Source organism: Equus przewalskii, chromosome 22 (genome assembly GCF_037783145.1).
Source record: "Equus przewalskii isolate Varuska chromosome 22, EquPr2, whole genome shotgun sequence".
NCBI classification, from domain to species: Eukaryota; Metazoa; Chordata; class Mammalia; order Perissodactyla; family Equidae; genus Equus; species Equus przewalskii.
The window spans coordinates 9,017,537-9,034,296 of NC_091852.1; the positions used below are offsets into that span (position 1 = coordinate 9,017,537).

Consider the following 16,760-nt stretch of genomic DNA (forward strand, 5'->3'; position numbering starts at 1 on the left):
GATCTCAGGTCAAATGTCACCCTCTTCAAAGGGCATTCCATAACACCCATTTCTAAAGAATGACTCTCCCCTATATATGCCACTCTGTCACATCACACATCATATTTCCTTCACAGAATTCACCTCTACTCAACATTATTTTGTTAACTGTTTATTGTCAATCTTTCTGTCTAGAATGTAACCTCCATAAGAGAGACCATGTCAGTCCAGCACCTATAATAAAGCCCAACATACAGCAGGCTTTCAAATATTTGTGGAACGATATACTATGGAATGAATTAAGGATTGAGATATTGAGGTATACGATAGCAAGTGGCACTAGATTTGCAATCAGAAGTCCTAAATGCAATAAACCTTGGCTAAGTCAACCTAAATTTCCATATCTCTAATATGTGGCCAAAAACGTTTACCTTGTCTATTTATTAGGGTTTTCATGAGATTTCAGTTCCTTATTCATTCATTCACCAATGAGTATTTCCCAAGTACTTTCTCCGCACTAGGCACTGAGTTAGTTGCTGTGTTCACAGCTATGAATGAGTTTAGTCTAGTGGCTGAGACAGCCAAGTTTAGAGGCAGTTACAAATGGTACAGCTGTTATCAAAAAGATCAAGCACAGGGTGCCATAATAGCACGTAGGACAGGTACCAAATCCATCCTCAGGGAATCAGGGAAAAGTGACTAGCAGTAGAAATCAACCTGGCAAGGAGAAGGCTGGGGAGGTGGGTAGGCAGAGAAAGGGAACATAGTCCAGACAGAGGGCACAACATGTGCAAAGGCCCAAAGGCAAACAAGGACAAGGCATATTAATGGCTGTATGTCATTCAGCATAGCTGAGACTAGAAAGAGGGAATGGTGGCAAAATTCAAAGCTAGAACTCAAAAGAGAATCCTGGTCTCGATGGGCCTATGCACCAGCATGGACAGTTTAGAGAACTTTTGCAAGACCAAAGCAAAGGAGGCAGTGGTGAAGCGGGTGATTAGGGCAGGCCAGAGATGAGTCTAGAAACAGGGAGAAGCCCAGTCAGAGGGGGCTTTTGATGTCATGTTAAGGGGTTAGACTCTATGCTTGGGGTGATAGAGAGCTCTACTAAAAACCTTTAAGCTTGGTCAGTGGCCACTCCAGCATAGAGAAAAACTGAAGGGAGACAAAATAAGGGACTCAGTGTTGCTCATTAAACCAAGAGAGAAGAAATGGGTGGTCCGAATTAAAAGCGATGAGGGTGATGGATGAGAGAGACAAGTTCAAGAGATACTTAGGAGAGAGGCTGGATGTGACTGTCAAACCACATTTCTGGGGGGCGTCAGCATGTTGAGGGATTCCACCGAGAAACCTTTAATAATAGCAGTCTTTTCCTAACTCAGTGAAAAGATAATAATTAATGGATAGGATTTCCTTAAGCTCTTCTATAAATTTTTCTTAAAGTTAAGATTCTGTTTCTGCTTATTTATAACTACCTGGCTCAAGAGAGATTTCTGTGCTTAGAGTGACTGTTTGATATCAGGGTCTCCAGGAGGCAGACTCTCAGGAATTTAGTGTGCAGGATGTTCGGTAAGGACTTTCCTCGGATCAACACTCATGGAAAGGAAGTGGAAGCAGAAGCAGGTGAGACAGAAATCAAGTGCAATAAGGGCCCAATGACAGCCTTGGACAACCCCACAAGCAGCTCCAGAGCTTAAACGCCTGCCAGAGTTGTCCCATGCTGGACTGAAATGGCCAGGCAGGCCTTTCCACCCATGTCAATTAGTGGTTGGATGTGAGCCAGCCTGAGAAGGGTGTAACCTGGGGCAAGGCAGTTTTCTGCAGGAGAGGTAACAACTAAAGGTTGTCTGCAGACTGCATTCCCAGCAGCTGGGTCACTAACTTCTTCACTGAAGGAGGATCTGAGCAGTGCACCTCCATGTCACCAAGTGATTAGAAGTCTGTTACTTCAATATATCAAGACCCTTGGAGGACACCCCGGCAGCCAGGAAACATGCCGCCTGAGCAAGTGTGAGAACTTCTTCCCTTCCCCTTCTAACAAACATTTCCTGAGCACATTTGTTGTGTCAGGCACAGTCTTGGGCATTGGGTCAACAGTGAACAATACAGAAATGGCCTTCAGGGAAATTATAATGTAATGAGAAAAATAGCTTTTAAAAAAAAGGGAAATATTGTACAATTAAACAATGTACTTTCCAGTAGAGATAAGTGCTCTAAAGAAAATGAACAGGGTGAGTAACTGAAAAGAGTCTCATTACACAGAGTGCCCAGGGGAAGCCCTTCTAGAGACCACCTACATTCCTTGGCTTGTGGCTCCTGCATCTTCAAAGTCTGCATCGTGGCATCTTCTCTCTTCTCTGACCGCTGCTTTCATCCTATGTCTTCTCCGTCTGATTCCATCCTCCTGCCTCCTTCCTATAAAGGCCACACAGATAATCCAGGATCATCTCCCCATTGCAAAATCCTTAACCTAATCACATCTGAAAGTTCCTCTTGTTATGTAATGTAACATATTCACAGGTTCTGGGGGTTAGAGTGTGGACAATCTTGGGGGCCATTATTCAACCTTCCACCCCCAATTTCCTCATATGGTTCTGGAGAAAATTAAATTCATATCAAGCACCAAGAGTGCTGCCTGGCACAAAGAAAACCCTCAATAAATGTTAGCACCTATTTTTCCTACTTAGACTTCCTTTCCTACGCCCTCCTCTTCATTCCTAGTGTTTCTGCCTTAGTTCAGTCACTAATCCTTTCAACTCTTTCCATAATCATCTGTTGTCTTCAGTTTTGCCTTCTTATACACATATCCCCACACCTCTACCGTTCCCACCCTCCATTCCAGCACAAGAGTGGAAGCACAATGGTCACATTTCATTAATTCATTTACTCAATAAAGATGTACGGGGTGTGTACTATAAGCCATGCACCTGTGATGATTGTCTCCATGGCCAATTCCTGCGCCAGTTGGACATCTTGAGCCATGTGTTGAGTCTTGTGTATCTCTTTACCCCAGCATTTTACAGTCCCTGGACTACAGAAGATGCTCAATAATGCTTACTAGATGAGTTAAGGAGTGGATGAATCTAGTTATAACATTCTATAGTTCTACGATTCTATAAAGGTAACAGTCCTATTAAATTCTCATCAGAGGAACATATTTGGATTATTTTTACAGCAGTTGAGGTGTTGTAAAAATTTATGATGGTAGCTCAGTGCATCTCCAGAAGCATTTTTGTGCCTCCACACCCACAGACGCCTCCTTAGCAGGAACTGCACAGAGACACTGATGTGGAGAGGGCATCTGGGTAAACTATCAAAGATGGAGACTTTAGAGCAGACACTTCTTTGTAACTTTTAAAACAGAGAATCAAGTGACCCTGTGATGTGGCTGCCATTTTGGTTAAGATATATTTTCTCTCTTTCAATGTAATCTCATTTCCTCTCCACCACCAAAAAAAAGGAAAAAAAAGCAAGATACTGAGAAGGGCCCTTCTCTATGCTCCCCATTCAAGAGTGCCTGCCAAACCAATTAATACCTCCTGAATGTTATCTCTCTGCTATGTTAATGTTATGTTAATAAATGCAATTAAGATAACATTCAGGAGGTGTTAATTGGTTTGGCAGATGTACAGGAATAAGCAGCACAGATATTTTGCTTCCCCTATTTATGGAGGCAGGAAGTGACACAAAGTTGGACAAAAGGAAACTTAATTTGCCTCCAGTCTCTTTTGATACCACTTAGGCCTTTTCTGTTAAGGAATATACGGGATTCTTAAAAATGCTAATTTAGATGGAATTACAAAGATGAAGTGATTGTCAAATGTTGCAAAAACACTGAAATTGTCTTTTGCCACAGGAATTAACTACATGGTGTTTACTCCCTTTAAAATGCTATATATGCCATATATGCTATATACATACATATGTACACACACTCTCTTTCAAATGTGTCTATAATATATATGCAAATAAGCTCTCATGCTAATCTATGAAGCAGATTGTTCCAGAGGACTAATTTCCAGACTATTCTTGATATAATTAGTTATTTAACATATTCCATCGAATTAAGAATTAATGTTCTTTTATTCTAACTTACAACAAGATGGTAGCTTTTACTTTTTGTGTTTAGAAATTATATATATATATAATAATGTACACTGGTATATATATATCTTACTTTGCAAAACAGAGGTTTTCTTTGAAATTTATATTTATACAAATTTAAATTTTTATATAAATATAAATTTGTATAGACTTAAAGCAAAGAGATGTTACATTGTATTGCCATCAAAGTCACTGTGTTCATTTCTGGAACTTGGCATTTGCCAGCTCATCACATAGCCTTTGGCAGGCTTAGCCTTCTCGGGACCTTCCTAGGACACACTTCTGATAAGAGCCCCACTAAGAGCTGAGATCTGAGACGACGTCAGAGCAAGACCCACTGAGGTTCCTTCTAGTCCTGGAGGTCAAATTATCAGTGTCTGTGAACCAAATGTGGAGAATGAAACCGAAACATTAGTCTTCAACCTGGACTTCAAAAAAATTGGAAGTTCATTACCACCATTCTCAGACACCATTTTCTGTAAAATGCATCAGTTCTTTAATAAGGTTTTCCCACGGGGTAAGAAGGAGAAGAGGAAAAATAGGATGAAAAGAAGGAGGAGAAAGACTCCATTAAATTTAATATTTAATTGCAAGATTGAAGTCCAAATCCAGAACGCTAAAATATGCACCTCAAATTAAAGAATATGCATTACTTAGAGAAAAAAAGGTAACAGAGCACACAGAGAGAACATAGCTACCGCTTTGTTTCAAGTGGATTGTTTCAAGCCTATATCTGTTGCATAATTCCAGAGAATTCACCAATCCTTGGAAATATACGCATGTTTCTTTGCCAAAGGCCCTTCACTGTCCATTCATCACTTGTCTCAATGTAATTTCCTTGAATCTTACATATAGAACAATGGGACTGCTGCTAGCTCTCAATCCGTGAGTGTGGGTCATTTCTTAAGCGATAAAGAGTCATTGTTGCTCTCCAGCGACAATAGCTGTTAAGTGGAGATTGTTATGAAATACTCTTCCGATCTGCGTGCGTGTGTGGGCAAATATGTCTGCAACATTTTCCAGTGAGACAGAATGACTGCGGCTCAGATTCTTTCGGTTTTATTCTTGGCCCCCTCTAGGCTAAGGAGGAGGAAGAACACTTGCAAATGCAGTGACACTGAGTCAGTGCTTGTGGGCAGTCCCCACCGTGGCTCTCGGCTTTGGTTGACTCTGGAGTGGCACTGAAGCCTAGACACAGATGCCATGGAGAAACCATTTCCGGACCATCCTGCTGTACCCCTGAGGGGAGTGTTGCTCACAGTGGGCACCTCCCACCACACTGTGCCAGTTGTTCAGGCCACCTGAAGATAGGATCATGCAATAAAATCTCCTTCTCAAAGCAGTGGACTCTGGGCCAGGGGTTGGCAAACATTTTCAGTTAAAAAGAAAAAAATGTAGGTTATACTCACTTTAAATTATTCCTGGGTAAAATTACTGCACTCATACTCCGTGGCAGAGAGAGCAAATAGATTATAACTGAGTGTAATAGGTAGAAGGGTATCCCTCCAAAATTCGTATGTTGAAGCCCTAAACCCCAGTGCCTCAGAATGTGACTGTATTTGGAGACAGGGTCTTCAAAGTCGTGATTAAGCATTTTTAAAATGAGGCCATTAGGGTGGACTGACTACAGTGCTTATAAGAAGACGAAATTTGGGGGACAGCCTGGTGGCACAGTGGTTAAGCTCACATGTTCTACTTCAGTGGCCCCAGGTACACTGGTTCAGATCCCGGGTGTGGACCTATGCACCCCACTTGTCAGGCCATGCTGTGGCAGGCATCCCACATAAAACAGAGGAAGATGGGCATGGATGTTAGCTCAGGGCCAGTCTTCTCCAGCAAAAAGAAGAGGATTGGTGGTGGATGGTAGCTCAGGGCTAATCTTCCTCAAAAAAAAAAAAAAACACAGGAAATTTGAACACACAAGAGACACTCAGGAGGTGTATGCACAGATAAAAGACCACCTGAGGACACAGCAACAAGGTGGCCATATGCAAGCTAAAGAGAGAGGTCTCAGAAGAAACCAAACCTGCAGACACCTTGATCTTGGACTTTCACTCTCCAGAACTGTGAGAAATAAATTTCTGTTGCTTAAGCCACGCAGTCAGTGGTATTTTTGTTATGGCAGCACTAGCAAACTAATACACTGTATGACTGCTATTGGCTGCCTAAAGCACTGTTAAAAAGGATTCCAGTGCGGCAAACACAGGCATGGGAAGGGGAGCGGTGGAACACAGGCCAGATGGCAGTCATTTACTCCATGGGGTGGAGTTGAGAAGATCTGACTACCAATATATTCACCCCATACACGAACAAACCCTAAAGTACTTGAGTTGGAAAATCTGGGTCTTACTCAAAGGTATTTGTACGTTCCACCTACAGTTAGAAATAGCTGGAATGCATGTCTTGGCTAGTTTCCTCAGCTTTCACAAAAGAATGTCCTTCTTACCCCAACGTTGCTAATAGAAACCATTACACTGCTCTGGATTGAATCAACAACCCAGAACAGAAGTTTTTCCTGTCAGAGAGAAAAGCCTGAAATTAATTGATCTTCTCAGTTTTCTCAACTTTCACAAAAGAATGTCCATTTTTACCCCCAGCCTTGCTAATTAGTGACCATGACACCTGCCTTGAATTGAATCAACAATGCAGCATAGCAGCTTTTCCTGCCAGAAGGAAAAGCCTGAAACTTCACCGATGTTCAATATTAGGAGGAAATCAGTAAATATTTCCTTATGAATGAGTGAATCTCATTTGATGTTTTCCTTATTTTTTTGAGAACATCCATTTTTAGCTTCATTTCTCCCTCCAAAAGATTTTGGATAACTAGCATGCCTTCCCTGAAGAATTTGTGACCAAAAGCCATAAGTCACGCATTTATGAAATTAAGCCCTCTGCAAGATTTCAGAGAGTTGCTTGATTTTCATTGCATTGATCTTCTAATACTCGTCTTCTTTATGTTGGGCATCTTTTTAAAATTTAACATATACTTTTGGTTCTAACCTTCACCTCAAAATTGGATAATTGTGTTTTGGAGTTTTTTGTTTCTTTGTTTGCTATAGGTTAATGTGTTCATAACAAATACGTGCATTAATTTGGAAATGTTCCAATGGGGTGCATTGCCGTCAGAGTGGTGGAAAGTCTTACGGAGACCTTTGTGTGGAAAGACCAAACACTAACTGCTTGATGGACCCAGCCTGCCTTACTCAGGAACATGGGATGTGGTTATGCAATGTTAAGACTTCAGAAAAACTTTTATTCCACTGAGTATAGACCTGATCAAGGGAACTAGCCACTTATCACCAACACAAGCAAACCCAATTTGGATAATTTGGGACAGTCCATTGCTATGCACTAAATGTTTGTGACCCCTCCCCCTCAAATTCATGTGGTGAAACCCTAATCCCCAATGTGATGGTATTTGGAAATGGGGCTTTTGGGAGATAATTAGGTCATGAGGGTAGAGCCCTTGTATTGGGATTAGTTCCCTTTTAAGAAGAGACACGAGAGAGCTTTCTTCCTTACTCTCTTTCCGCCATGTGAGGATACTGACCGAGAGCTCTCATCAAACACCAAATCTGCCAGCACCCTGATCTTGGACTTTCCAGCTTCCACAACTGTGAGAAATACATTTCTGTTGTTTAAGCCACTCAGTCTCTGATACCTGACTGTAGCAGCCAGAGAGGGACTAAGACGTCCATTAAGCAAGCCACTTTACCCTTTCACACATGCGAATTCTCCCTAACTAACCCACTCTAATTATTCAATGCTTTCTGTAACCTAGACCCCTTAATGATCCGCTAATAGCTAACCCTTCCATCATCACACAGCTGGGTTACCCATCCACATACTCTTCTAAAATAACTGAAGTCCCCATTGGGGGAGGGGCACAGACGTTAGATCTCCTCCCCTTAACTTTCTGCATTTGTGTGATTTCTAACCTGAAGCCATGTTGTTACTTTCTAAATTTTTATTTTTTAATCTACATATAATAAAATTCACTCTTTTGATGCGCAGGTAAAAGAGTTTCGACAAACACAGAGAGTCATATAACCACCACCATGATCAAGACACAGAACAGTCCATCTTACTCACAAATTCCTTCAGGCTGCCTAGTTTTAGTCAAACATTCCACCACTAACCAGGGAAAACCATTGATTTTTTTTCCTCCACCCCTATAGCTTCACCTTATCCAGAAGGACATATAAATGGAATAACACAGTATGTAACTTTTTGAATTTGGCATCTTTCTCTTAGCAGAATGTCTTTGAGACTCACCCAAGCTGTTGCATGTATCAGATAGTTCATTCTTTTGATTGCTGAGTAGTATTCCATTGCATGCATGCACCACAGTTTGATTATCCATTCACTCATTAAAGGACATTTGGGTTGTTTCAGATTTGGGCAATTTTGTATAAAGCTGTTATAAGCATTTCTGTACAGGTTTTTGTGTGAACACACTCTTCAGTTCTCTAGGGTAAATACCCAGGAGTGGGATAGCTGGATCATATGGTAAGTATATGTTTAACTTTGTAAGAAACTGAGAAACTTTTTCAGAGTGGCTGTACCACCTTGCATTCTCACAGCAATGTATGAGGGTTCCAGTTGTCCTTCAACTTCATCAGGACCTGGTATTCTCAGTTGTTTGTTTGTTTTTAAGTTTACTAATTCTAACAGGTGGGCAGTTTATCTTGCGATTTTGTCTTTCTCTAATGACTAATGACTAATGCCTAATGATGTTGAAAATCGTTTCATGCTCTTACTTTCCATGTCTCCTTTGACAAAAGTGTCTTGAAATTTTTTGCTTTTTCAAAAATTGTGTTGTTTACTTATTGTTGACTTTGCAGAAAGTTCTTTATATATTCTAAGTACATGGCCTTTGTCAAATTTATGATTTGCAAATATTTTCTCCCAACCTGTGACTTGTCTTTTCATTGTCTTAACAGAAACTGTGACAATACAAAAGTCTTTGTGATAAAGTCTAATTTATCAATTTTTCTCATAGAAATCTTGCTTTTAGGGTCATACTTAAGAATTCTCTAAGTCAAGTCCATGAAGACTTTTTCCTAGGCAAACTTCAAAAGTTTTATGTTTTGCATTTAGTTCTATTATCAATTTTGAGTTAATTTTGTATAAAATATTAAGTATAGGTAAAGATTCTTTTTTTTTTTTGGCACATGAATGTCCACTTGTTCAAGCACCATTTTTTGAAGAGACTATACTTTCTCCATGGAATTGCCTTTGTATCTTTTTCAAAAATCGACTCACCATAATTTTGTGAGTCCATTTTTTTTTTTTTTCTGAGGAAGATTAGCCCTGAGCTAACATCCACCACCAATCCTCCTCTTTTTTCTGAGGAAGACTGGCGCTGAGCTAACATCTGTGCCCATCTTCCTCTATTTTATATGTGGGATGCCTGCCACAGCATGGCCTGATAAGCAATACATAGGTCCATGCCTGGGATCCAAACCAGCGAACCCCAGGATGCCAAAGCGGAGTGCACAAACTTAACTGCTGTGCCACCAGGCCAGCCCCTGTGAGTCCATTTTTAAAGTCTCTATTACATTCACTATTCCATTCCATTGATCTGTGTGTCAATATTTTCATCAATACCTCATTGTCTTGATGACTGTAGCTTTATAGTAAGTCTTGATGTCAGGTAGTATGAGTCTTCCAACTTTGTTCATTTTCCAGATGCTACTGGATATTCTACTTTGCCTTTCCATATAAATTTTAAAATGAATTTGCCAATAAATACAAACATACCTGCTGGGATTTTTAATTGGAATTGCATCAAATTGGGGAGAATTGACATCTGAATTATATTGAATCTTCCAATCCATGAACATGGTCTTATTTCTATTTATTTCATCAGTGTTTTGTAGTTTTAAGCAAAGAGATCCTGTTAAATTTATACCTAAGTATGCATTATTTATTTATTTATTGAGCTATTGTAAATGGTAGTCATTTTCAATTTTGTTTCCCAATTGTGTACTGTTATTATATAACAATATGATTGTTTTTTGTATTTTGATCTCATATCTTGAGATCTTACCAAACTCACTTTTAAGTTCTAGGAGTATTTTTGTGGATTCTTTGAGACCTTTTACTTAGGCAATAATGTCATCAAGAAAGTTTTATTTTCCAAGATGAATGTCTTTTCTTTCTTTTTCTTGCCTTATTGCACTGGCTGGGACTTCCATTATGAATGTGGAGTAGGCGTGGTAGAGCAGACATCCTTGCCTTGTTCCTAGTTTTAGGTGAAAACATTCAGTCTTTCCTCATTATGTATGATGTTAGCTACAGGTGTTTACAGATGTCCTTAATCATGTAAAAGAAGTTCCCTTTATTACTAGAGTGTTGAGAATTTTATGGTGAATAAATGTTGAATTTTAGCAAAAAACTTTTCTACAACTATTAAAATGATCAAATGGTTTTTCTTCTTTTGTCTGTTAATGTAGTAAATTACATTGATACACTGAACGTTAAAACAACCTTGCATTCCCAGGATAAACCCTATTTGGTTGTGATGTATTACATTTTTATATATTACTGGATTCAGTTTGCTAATATTTTGTTGAGGGTTTTTGGCATCTTTGTTCATGAGAGTCTACAGTTTTCTTCTACTGTCTTTGTTTTGGTATCAGGTAATGCTGGCTTCATAAAATGAGTTGGGAAGTGTTCTGTCATCTTTTGTTGTCTGGAAGAGATTGTGTAGAAGTGGTATAATTTCTTCCATAAATGTTTGGAAGAATTTACCAGTTAAATGCTTTGGGCCTGGAGTTTTCTTTGTGAAAAGGTTTGTAGCTACAAATTAAATTTCTTCCATAAAAGTAGAACTATTCAGGTAATTTATTTCTTCCTCAGTTTGCAGTTTGCCTTTTTCAAGGAATTGGTACATTTCATCAAAGTCGTCATATTTTTGGACACAGAGGTGTTCATAGCATTCCCTTACTGTACCATCAGAGTCTACAGGGTTTGTAGTGGGATCATCTCCTTCATTCCTGATATTGGTAATTTGTGTCATCTCTCTCTCCTTTTCTTGGTCAGTCTGGCCAGATGTTTATCAATTTTTAAAATTTTTTTTCAAAGACCTAGAATTTTAGTTTATTTTTCTCTAACATTTGTCTATTTTCAGTTTCACTGACTTCTGCTCTTATCTTCACAATTTCCTTTTTCCTGGTAACTTTGGGTTTACTTTGTCCTTTTTTAGTTTCTTAAAGTGAAAATTTAGATTATCTGAGACCGTTCTTCTTTTCAAATGTAAGCATTTTAGTGCTATAAATTTTCCTCTAAGCACTGTTTTAGCTGCATTCCACAGATTTTAATATATTGTATTTTTGTTTTCATTCAGCTCAAAATATTTTATAATTTCCTAGGGAGGTTCCTTTGACCCATGAATTATTTAGAAGTATATTTTTAATTTCCAAGTATTTGGGAACTTTCCAGATAGCTTTCCAGATAGTCTCCTAACTAATCTCTCTTTCCACTCAGTCCCTGTTTATACTATTTCTCATCCAGCAGCCAAAGTGGTGTTTGTTTTTTTTTAATAAAGATTTTGGTATAAATGGGATCCATGCTTATTTTTAAAACTTTGAAATGTTTTGGATCCCCATGTAGACCCATCTTCTATTTTATTGCTCTCCCTTGACCCCAGAGTTAAGCCTTATCTTAAATCTGATGTTTATTGTCCCCATGCACATCTTCCCACTTTTACTATGTGTATATATTAGTCTGCTCAGTCTGCCATGACAAAATATCACAGACTGGGTGGATTAAACAACGAAAGTTTATTTTCTCCAAGTTCTGGAGGCTGGAAGTCTAAGATCAAGGTGCCAGCAGAGCTGGGATTTGTTGATTTTTCTCTTCCTGGCTTGCAGACAGCCGCCGTCTTGCTGCTGTCCTCACACAGCCTTTCTTCTGTGTTTGCACAGATCGTGAGACAGAGAGAGAAAGAGAGAGAGAGCACTCCAGTGTCTCTTCCTCTTCTTATAAGGACACTAGTCTTTTCAAATTAGGAGTCTACCTCTGAGACCTCATTTAACCTAATCACCTCCTGAAGAGTCCTATCTCCAAATACAGTCACATTTGGGATTAGGGCTTCAACATATGAATTGGGGGGGGGGGTGGGGAATTCAATCCATTACAGTATGTATCTCTAAAAGAAAGACAGGTATTTAGATAGATAGAGAGAGAGATAGTAGATAGATAGATAGATAGACATATACTGTGGTAAAAGATGATTTTAGTGTATATATTTAACTCAACTAATGAAACCTAAGGAAGCTGTTATTGGTAATTTTCCATTTAATAGTTGTGACTACCTCAACAAAAACCCCTAATTTTATCAATCATATTTTCAAAAACTAATGTTTCCAAACTTTAAGAAAAATCTGTATGAGTCTAAATTACAAAGTGGAAAAGTCACCTCTGAGACTTCATAATATGATTTACACAATGTGATGGAAATAATGTTTTTTATAGTCCTCATCTTTATATCCATATACCTTAAATCTCTCCTATCTGAAGCAATATTCTGTAATTGTAAAAACTAAACTGTAAAATGTTATTTTTTGAGATGAAGACCAGAATTTTATCTTGCAACTTTTTAATAAAAAGCACATTTCTCTTTAAAAAACAAAATCCTTTATTTAAAATCATGTAGAGAAGAAAAATGTTATTTCTAAGGCTTTTTGAATAGTCAAGTTTAGTGCAATTAAAAAAGTTCTAATCCATGTTTGGCACTGGAGCCATCATATTTCCATTTTATAGTCAATCGGATAAATTTTCTTTCGTTTCGCCTCAGAAGTTTTTCCTCTTGAGACAGGCAAACAACTCAGCTTCAGCAATATTATCTCTCGTTTAACAATCTATTCCAGTCTTATTCTTGGCACTTCACAATGACCTCGTGCCACTGACACATTTTCAGAATGTGTGTGGCGGTGTATGAAATGTTGCTATTTTCCTACACTGCTCTCCCCTTTGATCATCAACCTTGTCTTGTCTCCTATTCTCTGTTGCAGCTCTAATTGTTTTTACTCCTTTGAAACCATCCGAGAAAAGAAGGTCTAAAAGAATAGTCTACCTTTCCAGTCCTTGCTGCCAGCTTAGAAATTTTCCAGTTTCTTTCTCCCTGAATATTTCTGGTTTTAAGACATTTTTTTCTTCCCATCTAGCCTGATTAGTCAAGACCTACGTCCATCCAATCATCTTCCAGCAGGAACATCCCAAGGCCCTCGGGTGCCATGGAGGAAGAGCGTGAGTCTTTAAATCAGAATACTTGACATAGGTCATAATCCAACCACTTCCTGTCTAGAGACTTTGGGCAAATCATTGCACCATCTGGAACTCAGGTTCCTTATCTGTAAAAGTGGGCGTGATCAGTACATCTGCTTTTAGGGTTGTTTTAAAGGCTAAAATAAATAAATATATATGAATGTTCTTGAGAAGTGTTATGCCATGATACTGACTTTTGTGCAGTTCAATAAACATTTGTTAGTAACTATCAGAGGTGGCAAACTCCAAGGACCACAGTTAATGTAAACACATGCAGTAGGCAGGGTTCCACGCATCAGGGAGCAGCGAGGGAGCATGTCCAGAGAACTAGAGATCACAAGCCTGTCTGAGGAGGACAACTGCTGCTCAGCTCCAGCCCACAGTTTGCATCTGCCACACAGTATGGCAGACCTAGGAATGCAAAGAAAAATATCTGGTCTGTGGTGGACACTGCAATGCACTGCCCCATCCCCCTTCAGGAAAGGATGAGCAGTCCCAGCTGCAGGGAGTGCTGTCAGCGGATGGCCTTCAGCTGTCAGCCTTTTCAGGGATTGCTTCAGCTGCAGAGCTGCCGCACCCAACATCATGCCCCTTCCTAGGGCAGTCCACACGACTGACAAGGTAAGGGATGCCTGACCATCCCCGTCCAATTTGGAATAATTCTGAAAGGCCATTCTAGCTCCAGAACTCTTTACGGTGTTGGATGGGGCAGCTGGGTTTGCATCAGGGCTTGATTTCTCCCTCATCTCACTCCTGCTTCTTTCTACTTTCCACAAGTGGTGATCCCAAGGGTGCTCCTGAGTAAACATCTTGTACACTGAACTCCATCTCTGAATCTGCTCCCTGGAGAATCCAACCTGCAACACAGTTCTTGAACTCATGGAACAATCTACATAAGTTAGGTAGACAAGTGATAACTGTGATAAGTGCTAGGATAGATATATAAACAAAAGCTATGGGAAGGAAGGAGGAGGCATCTAGCTCAACCAAGGGGACTCAAGTTAAGTCCTCCCAGAGGCAATGACCTTGAGAAGACTTGTGAAAGCTAATTAGGCCATAACTAGATAAAGAATGGGCAACAGGTATTCCAGGTAGAGCAAGAAAACACTTAAAACAAATAGCAAACACATAACCAAGAAATGAAGACCCAGGTATGCGTGGAGAACCATCAACAGCTTGTACTACTGGAACTTAAAAGAACTACTAGAACTTAAGGGAACTTAAAATGTAAATTGGGGGTTGACATGAGATAAAGTGGGAGAGAAAAGTCACAATTTAAGAGTTTGACCTTGATCCAGTAGATAATAGAGATTGAAGATTTTTTCCTCTTAACTCTTTTAACACTTGTTCTTTTGTCCAATAAACTTTACATGTTGGTCCTTCATGGAGCCTATTTTCATTCAATAGGCATGCCTTAAGATACCTCATCTGCTATCATAATTCAAAGTCTAGATACAAACATCCAACTCAACATCTCCAACTGAATGGCCCACAAGAACCACAAACTCAGTGTGTCCAAAATCGAGTTCACTACCTGACTTTCCTGCAACCTCATCTTTCTGAATTCCTTTACCCTGGTCAATATTAATTAGTACTGTCCACCCAGTTGCCCAAGCCAGAGTCCTAGTCATTGTCTTGATTCCTTTCTCTCCTTCACCTTCCAAGTTCAATCCTTCAATGTATCCTATAAATAATCCCAGCTCAATAAATTTTGGATCATTCCATATCTACTGCTACTTCCTGAGTTCAGTGAAAGCTCTTAACAACTGGCTAATCTGCCTCCAGTCTTACCCCTTTCAGATCCATTTGCCAAACAACTACAAAAGTAATCCTTACAAAACATGAATCTGATCATGCCAAGCCTCAGCTTAAAGTCCTCCAAGAGTCCCCATAATCTGTGAGATAAACTCAAAAGTCCTTAACAAAATACTTCATCATCCGACCACTGATTGCACACTTTCTGCTTCACCCACACTATATTACTTTAAATTCTTTCAGCTCTTTATGTCCTCTCTTGCTTTCAGAACATGCACCAGGTTACATTCATAGCCTGCAATATCTTTCCCTGCCTGTCTCTCCTCTTCCCTTTCCTTTTATCTGGTTAACCCTTATTAGTCCTTCAGGTCTAAATTTAGGTGTTAATTTCTGCAGGGAGTTTCCTCTGCCACCCTTACCCCTATGATAAGTTAAGTGCCTTGTTTATAATTCTATCAAGCTATACTTACTTTTCTCTACCATGAGATTACAAGTGAGGGCAGAGAACATGTTTTATTCATTTCTGAATTTCCAACACTTAGCAGAATATTTGGCACATAATAGTTTTTAATAAGTATTCTCTAAATAAATGAATGAAACAGAATTTGATTTCTAAATACATAGTCTGATGGCAATGTGGGTCATAGTTTCAAGAGGGAACTTACTGGTGGCCAGAACACAGGTTACAAGAGGTAGTAATGACCCAAACCAGAAAAATGCCAGCAGAAACGGAGGAAAAAGAAGCTAGATGGAGAAATACCTTGGAGCTAAAATCAGCAGAATTGGTGATTAGATCTTGGGTGCAAGGAAGGATTGTGGTATAAAATTATTCCTGGATTTCTGAGGTGGGCACCACGTAGTGATACCTTAACTACAACAGAATACAAGAGGAGCAGGTTGGATAAAGGATATAAAGATGATGAGTGTGATGCGTTCATTCAGGGTATGTTGAGGGTGGCGTGCCTATGGGAGATTCAGGTGGAGTTATTTGGACATCAGCATATAGGATGAAGGGACGGGTAGAAACCATAAATGGATGGCCCACAAGAATAGTTAAAGCAAGAAGGAGGTCAAGCACAGTGACCTGGGAATACCAACTTTGCTACATATTGTCTTAGATTTCTTCCTTTTGCCCATCTAGATCCACTCTCCACCCTGCCCCAGGAGAATGACCCATGTGGGCGACACCAATGGACTTCCTTGCCCTCTGGTTTTCTTTGGGTTTAGTTAATGTGGGAGACCATCAGTGGACAGAAGGATAGAGGAGAGTGAAGTCAGGATGTTTATTCTTCAGCTTGCTCCCTGCTTCATCCCTCTACCAAATGTCACAGCAACTTTCAGGCAGCCGCTTCATACAATTACCTCTCCAAGTTGCACTAAGTGCCCGTTTACCCATCAGGCTTAGGTGCGGTAATGAAGCCCCAGTGTTACTAGCCTGGACTGTTCCTAAGCCATACACACACTTTGTAAATAGCCACTTCATTAAACTCTCCTCAATTACCCAGCTTGAATATGCAATCTGTTTCCTAAAGAGACCCTGAGTGATACATAGAGGATCCCAGGAAAGAAAAGATAGGCAAACTAATCTGATAAACCAACTCTATTGAAATGATTTAGTGGATTACCTTTCCTAAATAATCTTCTCTGAA

General features: G+C 39.6%; 1 long non-coding RNA gene across 1 annotated transcript in view; it reads right to left on the reverse strand.

Annotated features, from left to right (window-relative positions):
* Positions 1–16,760, reverse strand: part of LOC139078791 (uncharacterized) — a 59,993-nt gene that overhangs the window by 1,972 nt on the left and 41,261 nt on the right. The window contains exon 2 of the long non-coding RNA XR_011531904.1: positions 2,277–2,394. This is a non-coding gene — a long non-coding RNA (uncharacterized lncRNA). The remainder of the gene's footprint in view (positions 1–2,276; positions 2,395–16,760) is intronic.